Source organism: Chlorocebus sabaeus, chromosome 2 (assembly GCF_047675955.1).
Source record: "Chlorocebus sabaeus isolate Y175 chromosome 2, mChlSab1.0.hap1, whole genome shotgun sequence".
NCBI lineage: Eukaryota > Metazoa > Chordata > Mammalia > Primates > Cercopithecidae > Chlorocebus > Chlorocebus sabaeus.
Genome location: NC_132905.1, coordinates 13,803,236 through 13,828,155, shown reverse-complemented (window position 1 = coordinate 13,828,155; position 24,920 = coordinate 13,803,236). Strand labels below are relative to the sequence as shown.

Genomic DNA, 24,920 nt, shown 5'->3' with positions numbered 1-24,920 from the left:
TAATTGGGTCCTGTAGGAAGAACTGTTAACACTGTGAGTTTCCCATCGCTGGAGGTGTGCAAATAGATCCGGATAACAGCCCTTCGTCTGCTTAGAGAATTACAGAGAGGTTCGGGTGGATGGGAGACCATTTCCCTTCTAGCTCTGTGATTCCACAGGAACCTCAGAACAATCCTCAGCTCAAGCCTCAGTTTTCCTGACTGTAAAATTGTTTTTTGTAATTATCAGAGTGACCTCATTAAAAGGACAGCTTTGTTGATAAAATTCTCCTGCATTTATCCAGTCCACACTTGGCTCCCCAGTGCTAAGAGACAGCTCCAGCCCTCACCATGGCTTGTATATCCTGCAATCCTGGTCCCCGGGGCCTTCCCTCCCACCCCCTGATTCTCCCCTTCCTCTCTCTGCTGCAACCACAGACTTCCTCTCTGTTGCTCCTCTCCTGCCTCAGGGCGTTTGCAGATGCTGTGAGCATTGGATGCCGGGTGGAGGGCTTTCCACAATTTCAGTTTCCCACCAGTCCTATCAGGTGAATAGGAGATCCATTTTACAGATGAGGAAACTGAGTCTCCGAGAGCTAAAGACACACAGCTTTTTGTGAATCCACAGGAGTCAGGATTTGAGTTCAGGCCATCTGGAATCTAACACCACTATCTTTTCTTCATTCCTTATGTGACTTGTCTTCATTTTCAAAACTTTGCTCAACAGTTGCCTTCTCTAGGAAGCCTTCCCTGACCACCCTCGTCATCCACCTCCCGTGACCTTCCTGAGTTTCACCGTTGCTGCACTGCTCACACTGCCTCTCAATTATCTCACTCTCTCTCTTTTTTTTTTTCTCAACAGCTTTACTGGGGTGTAACAAACACATGATAAACCGCACATACTCCAGTGTTCGTGTGGCTGATCTGCTTTCTGTAGTCGTGCATTAGTTTGCGTTCTCTACAATTTTCTGTAAGTGGAATCATGCGGTGTATTCTTTACTGGGCTTCTTTTCCTCAATATCATGATTTTGAGAGTTACCTGCATCCCTGTGACCATTCTCTCTTTTTTTTTAAATGTATCTGCCCTGTCCCCCTCAGACTGTGAGTTCCATGGGGCAGAGACTTTGTCATATTTACCTCTACGTCCCCAGCACTCAGCACAGGGCTGGGCACACAGGAAGTGCCTAATAAGTGTTGACTGACTGGAAGGAGGATGAGGATGTGCCCAAATGGGGGAAGAGCGGGCGCACTGGCATGGCAGTGAGGAGCCCAAAGCCTGATTAAGACAAAACAGCTCCTGGAATCATCTGGAGGCCTCGCGGCCCTATCAGATAAGCATATCCGCTCATCCCCGTGGCTGTCTCTGTGGAGCAAAGATCTGGATTGCACAAGGGCTGGGCCTGGGCTGAGGTGGCGCTAGTGGTCCCTTTATCTTGTGTGGGCATTCGGCTCCGTGTTCTAGAACTGCACAGCCCACGCACCCCAGCAGGCGGAGGCCTGAGCTCCGGCAGCGGGTGGGCAGGTGGGCGGCAGGAAGAAGTGGCCGCTCAGCCCTCCCCAAACCAGTCGGACTCCTTTGCAGAGATTTCTGCAGGCGCTTTGGGAGCTGGGTAAGGGAGAGTGGGAGGCAGGAGGAAAAAGCAGGAGGAGGGGAGGAATCATTTAATGAGCAAATATTATAGGGAATTTCCAGTTCATGCCCCATCAGGCTGGGCAGGAACAGAGTGGGATTACTCAGGCAGTTTCCAGGTACCAGCCTCGACCTCGAAGGTTCAGTGTGGCTCAGATGCTTCTAGGTCTTCATCGCTGGCTAGAAACCCAACTAGCCAGGGTGAGAAAGTGGCTGTGAGCTACATCCTGAGACAAAGCCTGAGACTAAAGTCGAGTCTAATCATGTGCTTCCTGCATCAATATTTGCTGAGATGACCTTATTTCCCATTTCCCAGACAGAAAAACTGAGCCTGGGAGTTGTGGCATTGACTGAGGTCACATAGGGGTCAGTGGGGAGTAGGGAGAGCTTAAAAGTCAAGGGCCATTTTGGAGTGACTCCTTCAACAAGGGCCACATTCTTTTGATAAATACTTATTGAGCACCTACTGTGTGCCACACACTGTGCTCAGCTCAGCAGGTGAAAAAAAAATGGAGGCCGGTCGCGGTGGCTGACACTGGTAATCCTAGCACTTTGGGAGGCCGAGGCGGGCAGATCACAAGGTCAGGAGATCAAGACCATCGTGGCCAACATGGTGAAACCCCGTCTCTACTAAAATACAAAAAATTAGCCGGGAGTGGTGGCGGGCGCCTGTAGTCCCAGCTACTTGGGAGGCTGAGGCAGGTGAATAGCTTGAACCCGGGAGGCGGAGGTTGCAGTGAGCTGAGATCGCACCACTGCACTCCAGCCTGGTGACAGAGCAAGACTCCGTCTGAAGAAAAAAAAAATGGAGTCTTTGGGTAAAAATTGTGCATTGCATCTTATCTACAGATGAACACAATTTTTGAGGTCAGAGATGTTCTGTGGAAACAAGAAGTTTGGATCAGACTAGCATTTCCCAAATCTATTTTATCATTTATCCATTCTGAGGACACAGATCTGAGGGACACAGAGTCTCTGGGGTATTAATAGGAGTGACAACGGGGAACGTGTTCCATCATCCACTGGCTTTGGGAATTCCTGGGTGAACATTTGCCACAGGTGTTCTCAGTCCTAGATGCGCCAAAGAGCTCAATGAGCATCTAGGTGGTCAGTTCCTGTAAGTTACCCTCTGGGATACCTAAGGGAGTTTGTTCACTGTTTTTCTGTCTTCATGAGTCCTTGTTGGATGCTGCTTCCTCCAAGGAGCCTTCTCTGAATCCCCAGAAGGACCCGAGTCTCCTTCTGTGAAGGCACCTGCCTGGAGCTCCCTTTGACCTCCAGGGTTGTAGCTGTCTGTTTCCGTCACTTGATTGTGAGCTTCTCAAGGGCAGGGACAGCTGTGATTCCCTTCTTGGTTCTGGTATAGAGAACAGAATGGGTGGATGGAGCATTTAATGGGTGAAAGGATGATGACTTGATGGATGGTCAAATGGATAATTTAATGGCTGGGTACCTATGTGGAGATAAGGGAACTGTTTTTGGATGGATAAAATGGATGAAGAAATAGATCAATGAAAGAATAGATGAATCAATGAATGAGATAATTAACAATTGAATTAATGGATTAGTGAACGCATGAATGAAGAAATTAGTGGATAAATGGAGAGATGGATGATGGATGGTTGAATAAATAAACGAGTGCTGGATTTTAAATTGTGTGATGGATGGTGTGGGTGATTTCATGGTTGAATACTGTGAATTATTGATGGATGAATGAATAAATATATAATTAAATGAATGAATGAATACATAAAGTGATGGGTGACTTAATAGATGGCTAGATGAATAAACAGATAAAGGGATAAATGGGTAGATGGATTGGTGATTCCACGAGTGAATGGATGGGTGTATGGATGGGCAAATGGATGAATAGATGAAAGAGTGGGTGGATGGATGAGTGAGAGGACAGATGAATGGGTAAATGGATGGATGAGTGGACGGGTGGGTGGGTGGATAGGAGAATGGATAGGTAGATAAATGAATGGATTGGTGGGTAGGAGGGTGGATAATAGAATAGATGGATGGGTAGGTGGATGGATGGATGGATGGATGGATAGGAGAATGGATAGGTAGAAAAATGAATGGATTGGTGGATGGGAGGGTGGATAATAGGATATATGGATGAGTAGGTGGATGGATGGATGGATGGATGGATGGATGGATGGATGGTTAGATTGATTGGTGGATGAATAGATGAATGGGTGGATGAGTGGATGGGGAAATAGGATGGAGGAGTGCATGATGGGTGGATGAGAGAATGAATGATGCACAGGTGAGTTGGATGGATATACAGGTGAATGCATGCTATGTCATAAGATTGGAACTGAAGTCAGAAGGCAGGAAAATTCCTGTCTTCCTCCTTGATGCAGCAGTATCAAGTTTTTGAAGTTTGAAAGCTTAGTGAAAGTTTTGAGTCATATCTCTAGAAAATTGCATATAGACACAAAATGCTAGCAACTTTATGGGAGTGGTGGTCATGGAGCCTAAGAGCCACCTACAGACCCTAGGTAAGGAGTCCCAGTGCAGTGTTATGCATTTCTTTTTACTCTCTGAGCCCTGATTCTGGAGAGGAACCCAGGCCCAGTGGAGTGAAGGCAGCTGAGATGGGGACAGTTTCCTAAAGGAGAAGAGACTTGTGTATTCATTCATTAATTGCACAACATTGCTGAGACCTTTCTGGATGCCTGGGAGATGATAAAGGTGCCTCTCATAAATGGCAAGTGTTTGGAGCTTGAAGTCAGACAGATTGCATTTTTAATCTAATCTCTGATATGTACTAGCTGGGTGACCTTGGGAAACTTACTTCACCTCTGTGGGCCTTCTCTTCTTCATGTATAAGTAGGGACAGCAATAATCCCTACCCTATTGGGTTGTGAATATGTAAACAGGTATGTAAAACATGTATCCCAGTGCTCAGTGCATAGTAAATGCTCAATAAATATCAGTTCTTCTTTTTCTTCTTACATGACTACTGCTATCTTGCATTGGGCCTATGCAAGATGCTGCTGAGCCTGAGATATCCAAGGCATCATCCTGGCCTTTTAAAGTGTCCACAGTCCATCAGGGAACACAGACAAGCAAGCAGAGGATTCCATTCACAGAGGGTTTTGGGGCTGAGATAGGGAATCCTAAGACCTCACGTTCAGGGTCATCTGATCCTCAGCATCCATTCCTATTAATATCTCTTTCTAGCAAGTGGCTGCAGAGACTGGAAGGCTACACGCTACATTTCCCAGCCTCCTTTGCAGCAGGGGTTCTGTACGCTCTGCAGGTCCTGCCAGGCAGATGCCTTCCTGTGAGAGTCAGGAAATGGGGGTGGCCTTGTTTTTGCCTGGGCTCTCTTTCTGTTGGTGAGCATGGACATGGGATGGATTTTCTTGCAGCAAACTTGGCGTCTGGGTACCACTCTTGGGGAGTCTAGAGGTAGGGGTGGCGGTGGTGGCTTCCTTATCTCCAGATCGCTGGATGGTGCTGCAATGTGTTCTCAAAGTCTACAGCTCCTCTGTGACCTCCTGATTCCCCACCATCCTGAGTGGCTGACAGCTCTCCTGAAGGTCCAGTTCTGCTGTGTGGTGCTGGTGCCTCTCCAGCCCTTCCAGCAATGTTGTGAGTGTTCAATTCCCTGTGTTGAATCCTTTCTGCTTAAAATGCCTGGAAGGAATGCTGTCTCTAAAATCCAAAACAAACACAAAATCTGGAAGGGTTTCTGGTTCCTATAACAGTAGTTTGACTTACACGTGGTGGGAAGCGGGGAACACTGTAGGACCTCAGCAGGTACCTAAACCAGACTTAGGGCGTCAGGGAAGGTTTACGAAGCCTGTGACATGTAAACTGAGTCCTGAAGGGCATATATGGAGTAGTCAGACAAAGAGTTGAGTGGGAAGAACACACCAGGCAGAAGGAACAGCCTGTGCACGGCTGGGCATGGTGGCTCACACCTGTAATCCCAGCGCTTTGGGGGGCCAAGGTGGGCAGGTCACCTGAGGTCGCGAGTTTGAGACCAGCCTGGCCAACATGGTGAAACCCCATCTCTACTAAAAATTAAAAAATTAGCTGGGCTGTGGTGGTGCATGTCTGTAATCCCAGCTACTGGAGAGGCTGAGGCAGGAGAATTTCTTGAACCTGGGAGGTGGAGGTTGCAGTTAGCCAAGATCGTGCCATTGCACTCCAGCCTGGGCAACAGAGCGAGACCCTATCTCAAAAAAAAAAAAAAAAAAAAAGGGACAGCCTATGCAAAGACTCAGAGATCAGAAAAGACATCGTGGAGAAGTGGGTAGTTTGAGCTGACTGGAACGTACAAATTGCAAGGGAGAGGTCAGGGGCTTTAAGGCTTGCCAAGGTGCTACACTTCCTTTGAAAGTGATGGGGAGCTTCTGATAGTAAACAGCAGAAAATAGTAGGTGTCTTTCAGACTCCTGCAGGAGTCTGAATCTGGGGAAGAGGAAGTATCATTGCAGGGAAAGCAGCGAGGCGGCAAGGAACTGCAGCCACCTGGGTGAGAGGTGATGAGATTGACCTGGCATGGCAGCCTCAGAGGAGAGGAGGGTGGATAGATTTGAGGGAGGTTGAGGACGAGACTCCCAGACTTTGGTGATCAATTGAGTTGGAGGCATGGCGGCGGGAGGCATTATGGATGATGCTTGTGTTTCTGGCTTTGGACACTGAAGAGTTGTGCAGCCTTCCAAAACAAGGCAGGCAGGCTGAGGGACAATTTGGGGGAAGTTGCTGAACTTGCTTTGGGCACACTGATTTGGAGGATGCCTGGGGACCATCCAAGAGGAGGCATCTGGGAAGTGAACAGACATGTGGTCAGAGGCTGAGACAGCAGATTGGATATGGACAAGGGCCCACGACTTTGGAGAAAATGAGTGAAATATTCATTCAACTAATAGCACAGGGGAGCCTGAGACATACTCTGTCTGTTCATGTCTGAATACCTGGCAGTGGGCCAAGGGCCTGGTTGCTTGTTCAGTAAGCCAGGAGGAAGCACTGGAGCAAGCCTTGGAGGGTGGGCTGGGTTCTACCAGAAGAGACGAGATGAGGGCCCAGTGGTCAAGTGCATGAGGCCTGGGTTTAAGTCCGGCCCCTCTGTGTGTTGATTGTAGGGATCTGGGCCAGATGTTTTCCCTACCTGAGCCTGTTTCCTCATCTGAAAATTGGTCATAAGGGACATGGTGAAGCTTCAAAGTTGTGCTTGTGGAAGCAGGTAGCTTGGAGCATGGAGCAGGGCTTTTGGGGGACAGCTTGGGACAGAAAGAGTCACCCACTTCCTAGTGTGGCAGAGCCGTGGGGGATGGGAAGACAGAAATTAGGATCCGCCTGAAAAACACATCCACAGCTGTGTCCCATGTGAGAAAGGAGACCTTGGTCCCCGCCCAGGCTCCCTTTCACCCCTCAGCCTGCTGGAGCTGGCGGGCGGGGGAAATCATCTCCATGGAGTGGAGGAGGGGACCAGATGACAGAAACCTTCCCCACGTCCCTTGGAGCTGCTGGAGCTGGGTCCTGGCCACCGTCCCAACCTGTAGCTCCTGACTCGGGGTCAGGCTGAGATTTGCTCCTTCTCTGCCTGCTCCATTTGGCTACAGAGAACAGAGGCTGCAAACTGGAGGCCTCAGGGGCCCAATGTGGTCCCTAAGCCTGTGGGGCTTTCTTCAGCCCACACAGAGTTTTTAAAAAGAATGAAGCCAATATTTAAGAATCTGTGGATATGACACAAAAAGCTGTGTTTTGACTCCCTCTGGAAAATCAGGGCATGGAGCATCTGACCATATTGGGCCCCATTCTCTAGGGACTACCATCAGCCAGAGCTGAGAGGTGACTGTCTTCAAACAAGGCATGTACCCCAGTCCCCACCACTCCCTCTTGTCTCTCTGATGCTGAGGCCAAGGAATAGTAGCTATTTATCATCTTACGCCAGCCCACTCTGTTCATTTTAAATTCCTGCCTGGTCCCTGGTGACACTGTTTTCAACCCCAGAGCCAGTCTCTTTTTCCTCTAAAACCACGAAGACTTTGGCCGTGGTTCTAGGCCTGAATTGGCTTCCTAAGATCCCCAATCTCTGAGCTCCTCAGGGTCATGGTTTACCTTCCTTTCCCTCTGCCCCACAAGGCCCAGCACACCCCCCCGGGGGACAATGATGAGCTGAGACTTGGCTGGTGCTGGGGGACCGGCTGGGCCTGTGGGAGGCAGACCCACATCTGCTCTGAGATGTGTCAGCTGGGCCTGGTCACACTCTCTGCGGCTCATCCCTGAGGCATGTGGAACCAGGCGCTGTTCTCGTGGCCCAGCCAGGGTGGTGGGCGGGGCCAGGCCCAGGACGTGGTGTATGTCAAGGCCACGCACAACAGGCCTGATGTTCCAGCCGCAAACACGTTGGTTGGAAAGAGGAAAGGAGGAGGGAGAGGCAGAGCTGCTTTAACAGAAAGTACCCAAAATACAGAGGCAGAAAGAGCCGAACTCACACTCTAAGTTGCTGTGTGACCTCGGGCAAATCACCTCACCTCTCTGAGCCTCTAGCTTAAGATGGAACCGAGGACAGACCCCAGCTTGCAGCCTTGTGGGCATATTCAGTGGTATAGTGGCTGATGTGGGGCCTAATGCCTAGAGGGGCAGCCTGGAATGGAGACAAAAATCACAGACTTTGGGGCCAGATGAGGTTGCCACTTGTGAGCTGGATGACCCTGGGCAGGTCACTTCTCCATCTGCATCCCCAGAGAAGGTCCTCACAAAGTTATTCTGCCAAAAAAAAAAAAAAAAAAAAAAAAAAAAAAAAAAAAAAGAATCCATTCACTGAACAAATATTTATTGGGCAATTCCTGTGGGTCAGGCGCTGGGGACATGGTAGGACATAGGACAGTCAAAGGTCTCTGCCCCCATGGAGTTCACACTTGTGGAGAGAGCAGGCAATACACAAGACAAATAAGTTGCATATTGCATTTGAGAAGATCCGTGCTAGGGAGAGAAATGAAGCAGGAAAAGGAGATGGGATTTCAGTGGGTGGGGCAGGGACAGCCTGGTGAGCAGGTGACAGCTGACAGTGATCTGTAGGAGATGAGGGAGGGAGTTGCGGGGAGGGGAGAGTGTTCTAGGCAGTGGGAACGATGCACAGGCCCTGAGTGGGGGCTGTGGCTGTTGTGTTTGGGGTGTAGCGAAGAGGCCAGTGTGTGGAGCAGAAAGAGTGAGGGAGAGAGACTAGGTGGACGTGAGGGCCAAGAGGCTGCTGGGGGGCAGATCCTGCAGGACCACGTGGGCCGTTTAAGGACTTTGGCTTTTTCTCTGCAGGAGATGGGAGTCATGGAGTGTTCTGAGCATAGGAGGGACGTGGTCTGACTTCAGTTTTCATGGATCCCTCTGGCTGGGGTGGAGAATGGGCTGGAGGGGCAAGGACAGAGGCAGGGGGGATAGTGGGGAGGTGATGGCACTAGTCCACCCTCTGTTTAGTGATCCTGGTCCTTCCCTGCTCTAAAGCCTTCCTGACTTCCCATCGCCTCTGGACAAAGCTCAAACTCCTTGGCATGACATTCAAGGCCCCCTTACCTGACTCTACCTGCTCCCCGCCCCGGCTCCTCACTCTCCACCGCATCCCAACCAGATATCCTTCCTTCCCTGCTCCACATGCTGTCCACCTTTGCTTGTGCCGTTTCCTCTGCCAGGAATGTCCTTCCTGTCCCCCTTTGTGACCCAGCTCATGTGAGGCTTAGTCCCACCAAGTTAGGAGATAGAAAAGCAAGGAATAGAGGAAAGCCCGTTCCTGGGGAGGGTCAGGGAGGACCAGGTTTCGGCTCCCCTCTTCTTCCTGGAATTCATCCTCCAGGGTCTCCGTAGCTGAGGGCAGGCTCAGGAGCTGGGAGTGGGGTTGTAGCCCACACAACCATGCTGTGTGACCTTGGGCAAGTCACACACCCTCTCTGGGCCTTGGCTTTTCTGCTGTGTAAAATGGGAAGGATCCTGGAGCTCCTCATGGTGGTTCTGTGCACTCAAGGGCTGTGGCAACTGTGGAATAACAGCATCCTGGGGAAGACATAACTGCAGTTCCTTGCCCAGCCATGCCAGGCCAGCTCAGGGAAGCCCTGAGCTGATGCTAGGGGTAGCTTGTGGGAGGGGTGCCCTCTGAAGCCCTGAGCATCTCCAGTTCAGTCACCCCTGAGTGACTTGAGCACCCAGGCAACCTGGTTTCAAATCCCAGCTCTGCCACTTCGTAGCTGTGTGATCTGGGCAAGTAATGGAACCCAGCTGGGTCTTGGTTTCTCACCTGTGACATGGAAAGAGTAAGAGTGCTCTCCTCCTGGGGAGCTCAGAGAAGCCGTGCGCTCCTGTAAATACCATGCTCAGTGCGCGGAGAAAGTGGCTTATCAAGACCAGCTAGCATTATTATTATCATCACCACTGTCATTTCCTGGCTTTGTGGCCTCAGGCATCACTTGCTTCCCTGTGCCTCAGTTTCCTCCCCTATGAGATGGAGTAATAGTCCCACCTTCAAAGAGTTGCCATGAGGATTGAGCCTGACGCATGTAGGCACTCTTTGATTTTTGTTTGTTTGTTTGTTTGTTTATTTGAGACAGGGTCTCGCTCTGTTGCCCAGGCTGGAGTGTGGTGGCAAGATGGCTCACTGCAACCTCTGCCTCCCAGGTTCAAGCGATTCTCCCACCTCAGCCTTCCAGGTAGCTGGGACTACAGGCATGCACCACCACACCCAGCTAATTTTTGTATTTTCAGTAGAGACGGAGTTTCACCATGTTGGCCAGGCTGGTCTCAAACTCCTGACCTCAAGTGATCTAGCTGCCTCGGCCTCCCAAAGTGCTGGGATTATAGGCGTGAGCCACCGTGCCTGGCCTCACTGTAATTTCTTAAGAAAAACATTTCAAATGCAGAATTTATTTGATTCACTACCATAAGTCATCACTGATGTTTGAACAGTCCCTGTGAACTCCTTTGTTGTTCCTCTAGTCAAACAAATGCTTATTTGGTTTAATCTGACTTAACAAACTAATAAGATGAGGAAGAAAATTCCAGGCCTCGGGGCATTCGCTGCAGCCCAACCGGGCACCAAGAGACACATGTCCTTCTAATGAAGAGTGGAGGAAGATCAACACGATCCTTATTTATACTTCGAGTCATTATGACTGTGCCGCTGGGTGACCTTGGGCAAGTCCCTTCCCTTCTCAGACCCTCAGTCTCTTCTTTCCTGAAATCAGTGTGATAGCTTCCTACCCGCCCTGTCTAGCTCATAGGATTATGGTCTGGCTCCAAGACATCACGGCTATCATTTATGAAGTCCCTCCTGTATGCAAAGTCCCTCTCCTTGACCACCCTGCCTCTTTCCAGGAGGGAACTGCTTGTTTTCAGGACAGGACAGTGAGCCTAGGGAGGTGGCAGAGGATGCTGCCCAGGGAGAGGAGGAAGTGGGGGGCTGGGGCTGGCTGGGCTGACGCAGCTGTGATGTCAGAGACCGGCCACAGGCAGCCAGCCCAGTGCTAACTGTGCGCTCTCTGCTGGTCTGGCCTGGCGCCTGCCCCCTCCTCCCCCGCCACCCCCCTTAACCCCTTCCCGGCCTCCTCTTCCCAGACGGCCATCCCCCAGGCCCAGCCTTGCCCACAAGATTCCCAGATTTCACAACTGGGGCTGGCGCTGAATCATGTACAGTAAGTCCGGGGAGAGAAACTCCCGGCTGCCTGGCGTCCCCAGGACAGGACGGCCGCCAAGCCTTCCCTCCCTCCCAGGGGCCCACCGGCAGCCAGGGATCATCCCCTCTGGGCCCCTGACCAGCTAGGGGGTGATGGGCGGGATGCACAACCTCTCTTGGCTGTGCCAGGGATCGAGGGACTATGCGGTTTCCAGGGAACCTTCAGGCTCTGGAGGGATGGGGACAGGCCAGGGTGGTGGGAGGGGGGTCGAAGTGGCCTTTTATTCAACCACAGCCTGCCACCAAATCACTGGTGACCTGGAGCAGTCCCTAACTGTAACTCTAAGTTACAGTTTCCTTATCTGGAAAGTGGGGATAATCACAGCCCTGACCTCACAGGCCGCTGGAAGGGCTCTGAGACGATCTGGGTACGGTGCTTACCGCAGGAAGCGCCCAATAAATATTATTATTATTGTTGTGACGTGGAGCTGCCCATGACACGCTTTAAAATGCTGGAGAAATCATCCAGTTCTTTGGATGACGTCTCCCCTGAAACACCCACCCCTCCCGCTGTGATACAAATTACATCTTATCTTTCCAAAACTTCTTCAGTACATCAGCAAACATTTATTGAGCACCACTGTGTTCCATGCCTGCTACCAGGTCCTGGAGATACAGCAGCGAACAAAAACAGAAAGACATTTAAAAGCCCTCTGTCCTCGTGGAGCCTGTATTCTAGCTGAGGAGAACGGACATTTGAGGTCATTACAGAGAGCGAGCAGGGCTCCAAAGGAAATAAAGCAGAAGGTGAGATGGAGAGAGCCTGGGAGGTCCCCTCTGAGGGGGTGACATTTGAACAGAAGCCCCAACAAAAAGGAGAAGCCCACATGCAAAGGCAGGGGGTCGGAAATGGTGCTCCCGGCAGAGGGAACTGCAGGTGCTAAGGCCAGGCTGTACGATCCTCTCGCTGAAGGCTCAGCAAGGGCAGTGGCTGGAGCAGAGGGAGTGAGTGAGGGGTGGGAGCTGAGCTTAGCAGCGCCTCCACCCTGGAGCAGCTCTCCTAATGTCAGGCTCTTCCTGAAAGTGGCCACCTGGTGCCTGACTTGTACCTGTGGGGGCAGCTACCTGACAAGAGCCCGGCTTCTTCCCACCTGGGGTCCCAAGGCCCTGGAGCTGCCCACTCACGGTAAAAAGCCTCATTCCCAGGAACACCACGGAGGGCCAGGCTCCCCAGCCCCTGCCCTGTGCTCAGGCTGCCCCTGGGACTCCCTCGTCCCTCCCGGAGAGTGTGAGCCCTCCCTGCCTCTCAGCGGCTTGGAGTGTGGGCATCTGCATCTCGGAGTCTCAGTGTGCCCACCTGTGAGATGGGCACCATGTTGCCTCAGGGAGGAAGTAAAAGGAGGAAGGGAGCTCTGACCTTAGTATCTGTCCCCTGAACCCTGGAAGAAGGAAAACATCTGGGACTCACCGGGGACCAGGCTGTGCGTTCACAGCTGGATGCAGAGATCAGGCGTGTGTATGCGTGTGTGCGTGTGTGTGTGTGTGTGTGCACGTATGGTGTGGGGGAAACGGGGTGGCATCAAGATCCAGGAGCCACAAGAGCGAGGAAGAGGGAAGGGGTGGGCTTCTGGGGACAGGGGCCAGTCAGAGCCTGGTTCCGGGGCCCAAGTGGGGATTGGGGCAGGGGGAACAAGAGGCCCAGCCTCCCTCCCAGGGTCCCAGTGGCCACCCGGGATCATTTCCTGGGATGTTTTAAAAATCACTTATTTCTAGAAAAGTCTTTCATCATTTTCCTTCAGATCACGGAGGCTGAGATGGCTGATGGCGCAGGTGGTTGTGGGCTGATGTGTCACTTTTGACCTCAAACTGAGGCAGCAGGGGGACGAAGTGGCCGCGAGGCACAGTATCTGGCATATGTGTGAGAATCAGCCACAGTGCCCGGGGGTGGGGCCAGGGTCTGAACATGTCTCCCAAAGGTCATGTGGGCCTTTAAGAGGTGGTTGGATCCTGAGGGTTCTGCCCTTATGAATGGATTCATGTCATTATTGCAGGAGTGGCTTCATGATGGAGAGAGTGGATTTGTCACAAAAGTGAGTTCGGCCATTCCTTGCTGTCTCACATGCCACCTCTTGCCATGGGATGCCCTCGCCATGGGATGCCCCCGCCATGGGATGCCCTCGCCATGGGATGACAGCAAGAAGGCCCTTGCTTGAGTGAGCCCCTCCATCTTCGACTCTCCGGCTTCCAGGACTGTTAGAAATACACCTCTGTTCTTTGTAAATTACCCAGGCTGTGGTACTCTGTTATGGCAACACAAAACAGACTCAAGACACCACTATATGGATGAAGAAACAGGCCCAAGAGGTGAGGTGTGTTGTCCAGGTCTTCCGGTCAGAGGAGTGGCAGGATGGGATTTGAACCCTAGGACTGTGGCTTGTGACCACTCCTAGCTTCAGCCTTGCCTGGTGCTGGGGGGCTTGAGGCCAGGACGATGGTCAGATGTTTGGGCACACTGGGCCCTACCCACTTGGAAAGAGGCTGGCCTGGGGTTGAATCAGAACTAGAAGTGACTCAGGCTAGGACCCCTCTGCACCCTCCCTCAGGCCGCGGGTAATTACCTGCCCAGGTTAATAGCGCCCACTTTCCGCCACCTTTCATCAAGGCTCCTGGAGCTGCCAGGCAGTAATTAACCCTTACAGCACCCCTCCGAAGTCAGCACTGAGGCAGACATGTGATGAAACCTGTTTTTTACGAGTAGGTAAACTGAGGCAGAACCCATTGCACCCTGGGAGCCTGTTGTTTCCCCGTGACTCAGCAGCTCAATCAGTTGCTGCTTTCTTCCCACAGGAAGCACCAGCTGGCCCAGATGCTTCTCATCTTTAGAGCTGAGCTGCAGGCTGGAGACCTGGAAGGCCCTCGCAGCACCTGCTCTCACGCTCTCACCTCATGAAAGCACAGGAACTTGGTTTGGAGCCGATGAAAAGGGCTGGAATCTGACTCTGCTCTGTGACCCTGGGCAAGTCACTGCCCCTCTCTGGGCTTCAGTTTCCTCCTTGGTAACACAGAATGATTATACCTACCCCTTGGGTTTGTTGACCTGAATCTACCTCTGAGTCATTGCCTTTCCTTCTTGCTGCAGCCACACTGGCCCCTTGATGGTTCCTTGAACACAACAAGCCCTTGCCCACCTCAGGGCCTTTGCACGTGCAGTGCCAGATGCCTGGAATGCCCTTCCTTCCCATCTCCCCATGGCCGGCTCATTCTCGTCTTTCTTGGCTCAAATGTTACCTCCCCAACCTAGATAGCACCCCTGCCACCTCTTCACCCTGTCTTACTCTTCTTCAAGCACTTCTGGAGGTATCTTGCTATTTATCTTGTTTGTATCTTTTTCAGCTCCATGAGGGCAGGACATCTTGCCTGTTTCATTCACAATGTGTTCCCAGAGCTCAGCACGGTGTCAGGCACACACTAGGTGCTTAAGAAACAACTGCTTCCTCTACCTCTTCCCCTGCCAGTCCCAAGTTCAGCTAACTGGCTGTGTGACCCTGGGGATTGCTTTTCACCTCTCTGGTCCCTTATTCTCCCTCGTGGACAAAGGATGGCCTGGGCATGTGTTTCTTCAAGGACTCAGGTAGCAATGAAATCCCTGGGACCCCAGCTTCATTATCTCCCCAGGCAATGAGGTAGAGAGCAAGAAGGCAGGTGAGCAAGGACCAGCCTCCGCCACGCAGACACCCTCTTTCCGGCTTCTCTGTCCTCCCACTTTGCCCTGGGTTTGTGGACTTACTCTGGGCAGATCTCCATGACCAACCACCCCCTCCCTTGGCATGTCTGTCAGCACCCTTGGGGGAAAGAATTTGGAAAGGGGAGGGAGAAAAAGAAAGCAGGGTGCGAGAGGATGGTTCCCACACCTGTGTAAATAATTTGTCATCTTAAAATGCTCAAGTATGCTCACCTTTAATGCCTGGTTCTTGGGCTTGTTTTCCTTGGCAAGGCCCCCACAGGAGTGGAATTTCGGCCGAAGGGAGCCCAATTGTCATCTTCTAAGCATGTTCCCAGGCCGGGGGCCGGGGAGGGCTCTGGCTGATGCTCCATTTCCGTCCCCAGAAGTGCTGGAACGTTCCTGGGATCTAGGGAGCAGCCTCCAGTCCTGGAAGCTGTCCCAGATTTCTGGAATGTTGGAATTCAAACGGCCTCCTGCCCATTTTCCGGAGGAGGAACATGAGACCCAGAGAGGGGAAGGAGTTGGCCTGAGGTCATACGATGTGCAGAGGCGAGCTAGAGTTTGCCGGGAGAAGGTGAGGGTGTGTGGACGAGTCAGCATCTATCTCCCATTTTCAGGAAACAGCACCTCGACTTCCTACTGAACAACCTTCTCTTCCCTCTTCTCAGTCCATGAGGAGGGGGGTGCCCAGAGGCCTCTGTCTCCAGGGGTGGACATGTGACCGGGTCTTGCTCTAGTGATTGGTCCAGGGATGAGCACATGACTGAACCTGCCCAATGAAACTTCATCCTGGGACTTTAGAGCTGGCCATGATTTGTGAAGGAGATGCCATTTTCCACTGGATGGACAGTGAGCAAGTGAACGCTTAGAGCAAAAAGAGAACAAAACAAGGGAAAAGTCTGCCTGGGAGGAAGCAGCACAGAGCTGGACAGGCTTTGAACTCCTAGATCCCACCGTACCTGAAATTAGGCGCCTTCAACTTTCCAGTCATGTGAGCCACTGCCTTTCTCATTTTTGGCTGAAAACAGTTGGGACTGGCTTTCTGTCCCTTCCATACAGAAGGTGCTGACCAACCCCTGCCCCATGGGAGAAGAGACTCCAGGCAGAGGAAATAGTGTGTATAGACACCCCAAAGCAAATGCCAAGCGGGGCACTCATGTGCCAAGGAGAAGGAGGACGAGGCACCTGGGAGCTGAGCTTAAGAGTTAGTCAGGTGGTCAAAGTGGGAGAAGAGAGTATCTTTAGCAGAGGAAACAACCAATGCAAAAGCTTGGAGGGGTGACTAGTTAGTGAAGATCAACTATGTGCTGAGCTCGTGTTGGGTGGCAAGGGACACAGACGAAAAGGGCACAGTGGAATCCAGCTACTCCTCACCTGCCCCAACACAGTGCAGGCTTGTCTGCTTTTGGAGCCAAACCTGGACACCTCCGTGTCCTTCCCCTGGCAGAGTGCTGCCCGCGCTGTCTCAGACTCTCCAGCATCTCCTGGTTTGATGATGTGCATCATGGGGAACACACAAGATTATTTTATAGGCTGCATAGACAAAGCGTAAAATCACCTCGGGTCACATAGCGAGAGTTATTCTCCCTGCAAATTCTTTACAGTCTTTCCTTTATATCCAGGAGAGTCTTTGTTTGGTGCTAACCTGCCTCTAAGACCAAATACTTGCTAATCTCCCTTTGTGAAAAAGAGAGCAGATCTCAGGCTCATTCACGTATCTAGCTAGGCTTTTCAAAATGTCCTGTAGAGCTGTAGCACATATGAACGAAGTGTTCAGCTTGTCCCAGGCCTGTAATCGGCACCCCAGTGAGCAGACTGGACATCCCCACCCCCAGAGAGAGCTGCCCTCTCTCCCCTCCACTTATGTTCCCTCTAGGGATGCCACGATCCCAACTTGTATCACCACAGATGAGTTTCACATGTTTTTGAATTTTACATCTTATATGTTTTCTGTTTCTATACAAGTTTGCCTTTTCTAGAATTCCATATAAGTGGAAGTCTATAATGTGTTATCTCAATTTGAGTCTGTTTTTTTTTTTCCTGCTCAGCATGACACTTTTGAGATGCATATATGCTGTTGTGTGTATCCGTAGATGGTTCTTCTTTATTGCAGAATAGTGTTCCAGGGTATGGATGTACCAAAGCTTGTTCATCCGTTCACCAGCTGAGGGATATTTGGACTGCTTCCAGTTTTTAGCCATTATAAATAAAGCCATTGGGCACATTTGCAAGCAGGTTTTTATGTGAACATAAATTTTTGTTTATCTTGGGTAAATTTCTAGGAGTGGAATTGCTGGGCCAGGTGGCCAAGTGTATGTTTCACTTTTACAGAAACCGCTGAGCTGTTTTCCAAGGTGTCTGTACCATTTTTAATCCCTACCAGGAATGTATGAAAGTGTCAGTTGCTTCGTATTCTCACCAACACTTGGTGTTGTTAGGTTTTTTTGTGTGTATGTGTGTTTTACTTTTAGTCATTCAAATAGGTGATAGTAGTATCTCCTTGTGGTGTTAGTTTGCATTTCCCTAATGACTAATGATGTTGAACATCTTTGTATGTGTTTCTTTGCCATCTGTATATTTTCTTTGGTGTAGTATCTGTTCAAACTTTATGTCCGTTAAAAAAAAAAATTGTTTTCTTCTTAATAGATTTAGAGAGTTCTTTATATATATTCTGGATACTAGTCAAGCCTTTGTCAAATATGCGATTTGCAAATATTTTCTCCTGTTCTGTGGCTTGTCTTTTTGTTCTTTCAATAGGTAGACTTTAATAACATGGTTTTGTTTTCTTTGTAAGTATTTTTCTGGTTATCTTTGATTTGTGGCATGTATTCTTCGGTTTTTCAATTCTAGTGATAACACCAAATGTTTTCTTTTAAAATGAATTTATTTAAGTAAAAAAGTCAGTAAATTTGAAGAAACACATTAAATACAGAAGAGTAGAAGTGGAGAGTAGACAGCATAAAAATTGTGAAGACAGTTTCCAATTTGCATAACCAAAGTACGGGCAGCTCCGATTTGTTCATCAACAAATCCTGATGGAGCCCCCACTGTCCACCAGGCTCTGAGCCAGGTGCTGGGGACACAGCACCAAACGAGACAGTTGTTTCTGCTCTTTTAATGCTGGCTTTCCTCCAGTGAGTCTCTCTTCATCTTTCAAAAGCCAATTTGAATGACCCTTCCTTCGCCCAGACCTTCCCTGGAATGTTTGTCACACTCTACTGCAACTTTCTATTTCTGTATCTCCCAGGCAAGGGGCACGTCGGGCAGCCTCTGGTAGGGTTGCAGAGAGCTTGGTGCATAGATACTTCAATAAATAGCCTCTCACAGAGTACAAGCTATGATGAGGTGCTGAAGACCAGTCGCTGATTCCATTGGTTGAAACTAGCCAGGTCTACCCTGATGAAGGGGCCTGAGGACCCTCCCTGCTGCAATCTGGCTGACCCCATGCAAACCAAGGTCTCTCCCCTTGGCCTCCCCTCCCACAGATAAAGACACCAAGAGAAAAAGCCTCCCGAACCCACTGCCTTCAGCCTCTGCTATGTGCTTCCCATCCAGTGCCCATGGATGCCTTTCCTGCAAGGCTCAGTATTCACACAAACACTTCCCAGGCATCTTTGCTCTGACCTGCCCCAGGCCCACGACCTTCACCTTGGCCTCTAACCACCCTTCCCCTGTTTCTCCACTCCAGCACACCAGCCACCATTTGCCCCTCCAACATGCCCAGCTCATTCCCACACCTGGGCTTTTGCACTAGCTCTTCCCTCGTTCATTGCCTTCTCTGGCTCTCCACGTTCAGTTCTGAACTTCACGGACCCTCCTCAGAGGCCCTCTAGGCTATGCTACCAAAGCCCTCTGTCCTTTTTTTTTTTTTTTTTTTTTTTTTTGAGACAGGGTCTTACTCTGTCACCCAGGCTGGAGTGCGGTGGTATAATCATAGTTCACTGCAGCCTCCATCCCCCAGGCTCAAGTGACCCTCCTGCCTCAGCCTCCTGAATAGCTGAGACTACAGGTATGTGCCACCATGCCCAGCTATTTTTTTTTTTTTTTTTTTTTAAGTAGGGATAAGGTCTCAGTATGTGGCTCAGGCTGGTCTCAAAATTCTGAGCTCAAACAATCCTCCCACCTCGGCCCTCCAAGTGCTGGGATTACAGGAGTGAGTCACTGTGCTCAGACACCCCATGTATTTTTGATCCCTTCATTCTGTTTCTTTCCTTTGTAGCATGGAATGCTCTCATTTCTGAGTTTATTTTTGTGTTTGTTTCTTGTCTGTGTCCCCTGCTGGAGTGGCAGTTCCATGAGCGATTTGAGTCTATCCTTCTCTCCGTCTCCCCAGTGCCCAGCACAGTGCTCAGCACACAGTCGGTACTCAATCAGAATTTGTTGAATCAATGAGAGAATGAATGAATGAGGTCATGAGCTCTCCCTTCTCCAGATGCATTCACGGCAAAGTTGAACCCATCTATCTGCCCATGAGTCAGGCTAGTTATCCTGTGGGCCCCTCCTGGGTGGGTACTGAGGGCTGCCTACTGTGTCCAGCCAGGCCTGTGTCTTGTCAGCTGCCCAGGCTAAGGGACTTTCCACTGTCCTTGGAGTTGGCCTGTGGAAAGTTGTTCTCAGGACCTCGTGAGCCCAGGGCCATGGATGGGGCTAGAGGTAGCTGCAAGGTACAGGGACCCTGGCATGAAATTCCATCAGTTAACACTGTAAGTGAGGCTTTCCAGCTCCCTTTTGTCCTCCCTGTGATGCCAAGGGGAGGGAGAAACTCCTCGTGGGGCTTGTGTGTCTTGAACACCTTTCTACCACCTGCTTTTTCTTCAGAAGGAACAGAGCAGATCTCAAGTACCAGCTGCCATCAGCAATAGTAGCTGGTTTTGTTTCACTTTTTTGTATATTTCACCAATTGTCTTCCATTTGCAGCAAGTGCCTTAGATTGGGAGCCTACAAGCAGATCCCTAACAGAATAATATGAAGGCAAGTAGCCTATTTGGGAGATGCCTCCAGAAAGCACTGGTAGGGAAGTGAGATCAGGGAGGAAGGGCTGCCAATCTCAAGAGTGCTACCAAGTCAGTAACCACTTAGGCAACTGGGCTCAGTCCTGCTGTGGCATGCTGGGAGCCCATGTAGTAATGGAGTTAGCCCCTCTAGGGGAGGGGATCTGGTGACCAGGGAGCTGGGGAAGGGACAGGATGACTCAGGTCGTGCCTGTCATTGGTTGACAGCTGCCGCTTGGAGTGTTAGTTCCCAGCACATCCAGCCTGCCCCATGAGCAAAGCTCACAGGTGAAGGGGGCAGGTGCTGTCTGTGTTCACCAGAGAAAAGGGAGAGGGGGTATGGGCAGGGCACAGACAACAAAGGCCTCACAGTCACCACTGGTTCCTCATTTAAAGCCAGGATAAAATGAGTTCCTTTAAAATTAAATTTTAGCAAACATTTAAAAAGCGAATTGATGGGAAGAGTAGGTAATACCGGCAGGTGAAATGTGAACATGGCAAAATGCTGCTAGTTTTCAAAGCATCCAAAGCCCTTAATAAGGAAAGAGGTGTTCTTCAGGACCCACAAGAATGGCGTGTTTTGGGCGGTGACAACACTCCCCCTTTCCTCCCAGCATACGAGACTCATGCCCACTCCTAATACTGCCCAGGACCCCTGGGAGTCCTGGAAATGGACCATGAGGCTTGGAGGCAGAAGCCCTGTGTGACTTGGGGTTTGCCCCTTAACATCTCTGGGCCTGTCTGTTAAAAGGGGATGTTCTCAAGTCACGTAAAAGAGTAAATGTGCAAAAATAGTCAAAGCAATGCTGAAAGAAGAACTAAGAGAGAGGACTTGTTCATCCAAACATTAGAATATATGACAAAGGCATAGGAAATAAAACAGTTTGGTATTGGCATATAAGTGGACAAATACATTATGGGAACAGAAGAGCATCCAGGAATTAACCCGGTTATCACCTGTACTACCTGCATTCATGGATGTGAAAGGATTTAGGAAAGGCAAGGCATTGGCGGGCATGGGATTCTCTGGATTATGTCCCGGCTGATGAAGAAGCTTCCAACAGACTCCCCACCTGCAGCCCTTCCCCTCTAACCTACCAGCTATGGCACCAGGGACACTCACTCTCATGAGCTGCACTTACCCCTGCTCTGCTCTGGAAATATCAGAGCCTTCCACGCAAGATGCATTAGATCACAGTTGTCACCATTCCTCCTTTTGCAATTCTCTTTGATGCTTCTGATTAACCCAAGGAGAAAGTCTCAGGTGGGCGCGGCTGGACTTGAACACCTCTCCCACGTTTGCTTGTCTCCCTTTATGAGGCAGAGCAGACCTTAAGCTCAGAGCCTTCACCAGGCAGCAGAATGCAGCTAGGATTTGGTAATGTTCTTTTGTGATTGTTGTTTTAAGGTTACTTTCTATTTATAGGAATGAAAAGTTGTTTCCTCTTTCTGATAGTAACACAAATTTTCCTTGAAAAATAATTTTTTCTGATCCATATTACAATGAGAATGAACCTCCAAAACATGATGCTAACTGAAAAAAGCCAGACACAGAGGTCTTTTTATTTGGTGAGACAGGCTCTTGCTCTGTTGCCCAGGCTGGAGTGCAGTGGTGTGATCTCGGCTCACTGCAACCTCTGCCTCCCAGGCTCAATGATTCTCTCACCTCAGCCTCCCCAGTAGCTGGTACTACAGGCGTGTGCCACCACACCTGGCTAAGTTTTGTATTTTTCGTAGAGGCAGGGTCTCCCTATTTTGCACAGGCTGGGCTCAAACTCCTGGGCTGAAGTAATCCTTCTGCCTCAGTCTCCCAAAGTGCTGGGACTACAGGCGTGAGCCACCATGCCTGGCCAGAAGGTCATATATTGTATGATTCCATTTCCAGGAAATCTCCAAAATAGGTACATCCATTGAGACCAATGAAGAATGGTGGTTGCTAGGGGATTGGGAGCAACTGCTTAATGGTCACAGAGTCTCCTTTTAGGGTGATGAAAATGTTTTGTGGTTAGCTAGAGGTGATGGTTGCAAAATACAATACTAAAATGCCACTGAAATGTTCACTTTAAAATACTTAATATGATGCTATGTGAACTTCGTCTCAGTAAGTTATTTTTTAAAAAAAACCAACTGAGTAAACCGAAAAATCAATTTACTTAAGAAAAGGTATGAATGGCTTTAAAGATGGCTTTTTTTTTTTTTTTTTTTTTTTTTTAAGACAGAGTCCTGGTCTGTCTCCCAGGCTGGAGTGCAGTGGCGCAATCTCGGCTCACTGCAAGCTCTGCCTCCTGGGTTCACGCCATTCTCCTGCCTCAGCCTCCCGAGTAGCTGAGACTACAGGCGCCCGCCACCTCGCCCGGCTAATTTTTTGTATTTTTAGTAGAGATGGTGTTTCACTGTGTTAGCCAGGATGGTCTCGATCTCCTGACCTCATGATCCGCCCGCTCTGACCTCGCAAAGTGCTGGGATTACAGGCGTGAGCTAAAGATGGCTTTTAAGTGAGGTGTGGGAGACACTGGCTAAGGGGATGAGTCTCACCACCACACATTGCCCAGGCCTGGAAGGTCCTCTGCTCACTGACGGAATCCTATGCAACACTGGGAACCCAGCTCAAGCCTCACCTCTGCAGGAAGCCCTCCCTGATTACACAGGTGGTCAGGCGTGGTCAGTCCTGTAGCCCTTCAGACCCAGGTGTGAATCCCAGTCGTGCCACTTACTAGTGGGAGGAGTCTCTTAACTTAGACATATTGTTTGACTAAGAGGGCCTCAGTTTCCTTATCTGGAAAATGGGGGCTTATGATAGTTCTTATCTCACTAGGTTGAGCTCCTACATAGAAAGTTTTAGGACAGAACCTGGGGAGATGAAGCTGCCCTTAATTCACACTTCAGTCTGGCACTGATCACATCACAGTTGCATTCCTTTTCCTCCCGTCTCCTACACTGTGGGCAAGGGCTCAGCCTTTGTGATCTCTGTATCATGTTGCTGTACAGAACTCATGCACAGTAGGCCCCCAAGAAGGGCGGGTTGGCTGATGTGCAGAGGAACTCCCAGAATTCACCTCTTCTCTCACCTCCACGGTCCCCACCCTAGTCCAGACCCTGCATGGCTTACCTGGACTATTGCGGTCTCCTCCTCCCTGGTTTCCTGGCTTCCGTCCTGAATTCTCCACCTCCAATGCATTCCCCACATGCAGTCAGAGAGATCCCGTGAGAACCTAAGTCAGATCTTGTCCCTTCTCTGCCCAGAAACTTCCCACAGCTCTCACCTTGCTTAGAGGAAAAGCCAAAGTCCTCGTGGCTCATCCACTGTGGGACATGCCCCAGCCCCTCTCTGCTCTCTCTTCCTCCTCCCCCAGCCCTCGTCCCTACGACAGTCTCCTTGTTGCTCCGACACTCCAGGTTCCACTTCAGAACCTTTGCCTCTGCCATTCTGGTTTCCTGGAGCACTTTACCCCACATTACCCCACACGGCCCGCTGCTTACTTCCTCACCTCCTCCAGGCCTCTGCTCAAATAGCACCTGCTAGGGAAGCTTCCCCCTGCTTCCCAGGTTTTGCTGGACTCCGAAGCTCTTTTCTTCCCAGAGGCAAAGCCCTTGGCTGGGGTCCTGGGCCCAGCCTGGTGACTCAGGTGGAGAAGATGCTCCCAGGCCTCCCGCTGGATTTGGAGCCCAGGGTCAGCCATGGGAGTAGGCGGTACCTAGGCTGTACCTGGCGCAGAGGCCTCTGCCTTCCCCTGCCGTGGGAGGCAGCCCTGCCCTGCACACACGGGCTTCCAGTCTGTGGGTGGGAAAGCCCCACATCCTCCTCTGCTTACCTGACTCGAGCTGACTCAGACCCCCAGCCCTGGCCAGAGGGGAGCCGCAGCTGCTCCGCCCCTTGATGGGAAGCAGAGCTGTGGCTGTGAGGGCCTGGCTGGGCCAGACACTGACTCACCTCGCTGTATCCCGCCCCTGTGCTGGGAGCCATGCCTCCCTCTGGCCAGAACCTCTTGGCCGTCTGCTGTGGGAGCTGCCCCAGGCGGAGTCTTCCTGAGGGGTGCCTTCTTCTGCCTCTCGGAGCCTTTCTGTTCCTTCAAGGCCCAGCTTGAGGGCCATCTCCTGCTGGGAAACATCAAATTCCCTGTGGCCAGAAGGGGAAAAGGATGTGGGAGAGGTAAAATAATAGTGATGATAATACCAGCAACAATAATGAAAACAACTGTTATATAAGAATCATAGCAGCTAGCCATGCTTACTATGTGCCAGGCACTGTGCTAAACACTTCACGTTTTAACTCATTCAGTCCTCACAATAGTCCTATGAGGTAGGAACTCTCATTTCTCAAGGCACAGAGTGGTCAGTATCCAGCCCAAGGCTACCAGCCAGGCCGTGGGGGGAGGGGATGTGAATCTAGGCAGCTGGACATTGAGTGGCATTGAGTGGCATTCTCACCCCCAGCTGTGAGAGCCGAGTGGAGGCCCCAAGACTGGAATGCAGGGAGCTGGGAGGGAGGGGAGCCAGGTCCTGGGCTCTGTTCCAGTGCCCGTCCCCACAGTGGGATTTTGAGTCTCCCCAGGCAGAGGCCAGCCGCCTCTCTCCAGGGGAAGAACCTCGCAGAGGGAGGGCCCTGCCACAGCACAGGCTGGTGCTTCTTCCCTCCATCGGGGTGGAGCTCAGAACAGAGGGTCTGGGCAGTCCACCAACATTGCCCAGCCCCGAGTGATGCCAGCCCCTGCTCTGGGCAGCCACTGAATAAGAATTCACACAGGTAGGGCAGGAACCATGGCGTGGGCACTTAACTCATTAACGCTGCCAGCCACACTGTGAAGCGGGGACAGTACAAACATCTGTTTTACAGAGGAGGAGACTAAGGCTCAGAGGGCGACAGGACTTGCTCAAGGCCACAGAGCTAGAACATGGCAGGAGTGAATTTGAACCCAGGATTGTTCTGATGCCACACAGTCAGAGTCCCTTCTACTGGGTGGTGACACAGCATCTC

General features: G+C 50.7%; 2 long non-coding RNA genes across 7 annotated transcripts in view; one reads left to right on the top strand and one right to left on the bottom strand.

Annotated features, from left to right (window-relative positions):
- Positions 1 to 17,189, top strand: part of LOC119618555 (uncharacterized) — a 21,755-nt gene extending 4,566 nt beyond the window's left edge. For 2 of the 6 annotated variants that reach the window (XR_005234905.2, XR_005234904.2), the window contains 3 exons: positions 11,894 to 12,037; positions 13,282 to 13,594; positions 14,078 to 17,189. This is a non-coding gene — a long non-coding RNA (uncharacterized lncRNA). Of the gene's footprint in view, positions 1 to 11,124; positions 11,250 to 11,893; positions 12,038 to 13,029; positions 13,149 to 13,281; positions 13,600 to 14,077 lie in introns of those variants that run through there. The other 4 variants (XR_012089112.1, XR_012089111.1, XR_005234903.2 and 1 more) reach the window with 4 other exon arrangements.
- On the bottom strand, positions 16,973 to 24,920 carry LOC140708869 (uncharacterized). Its single transcript, XR_012089120.1, has 2 exons — positions 23,055 to 24,920; positions 16,973 to 21,256 (listed from the first exon to the last, which is right to left on the bottom strand). It is a non-coding gene; the product is annotated as an uncharacterized lncRNA (long non-coding RNA).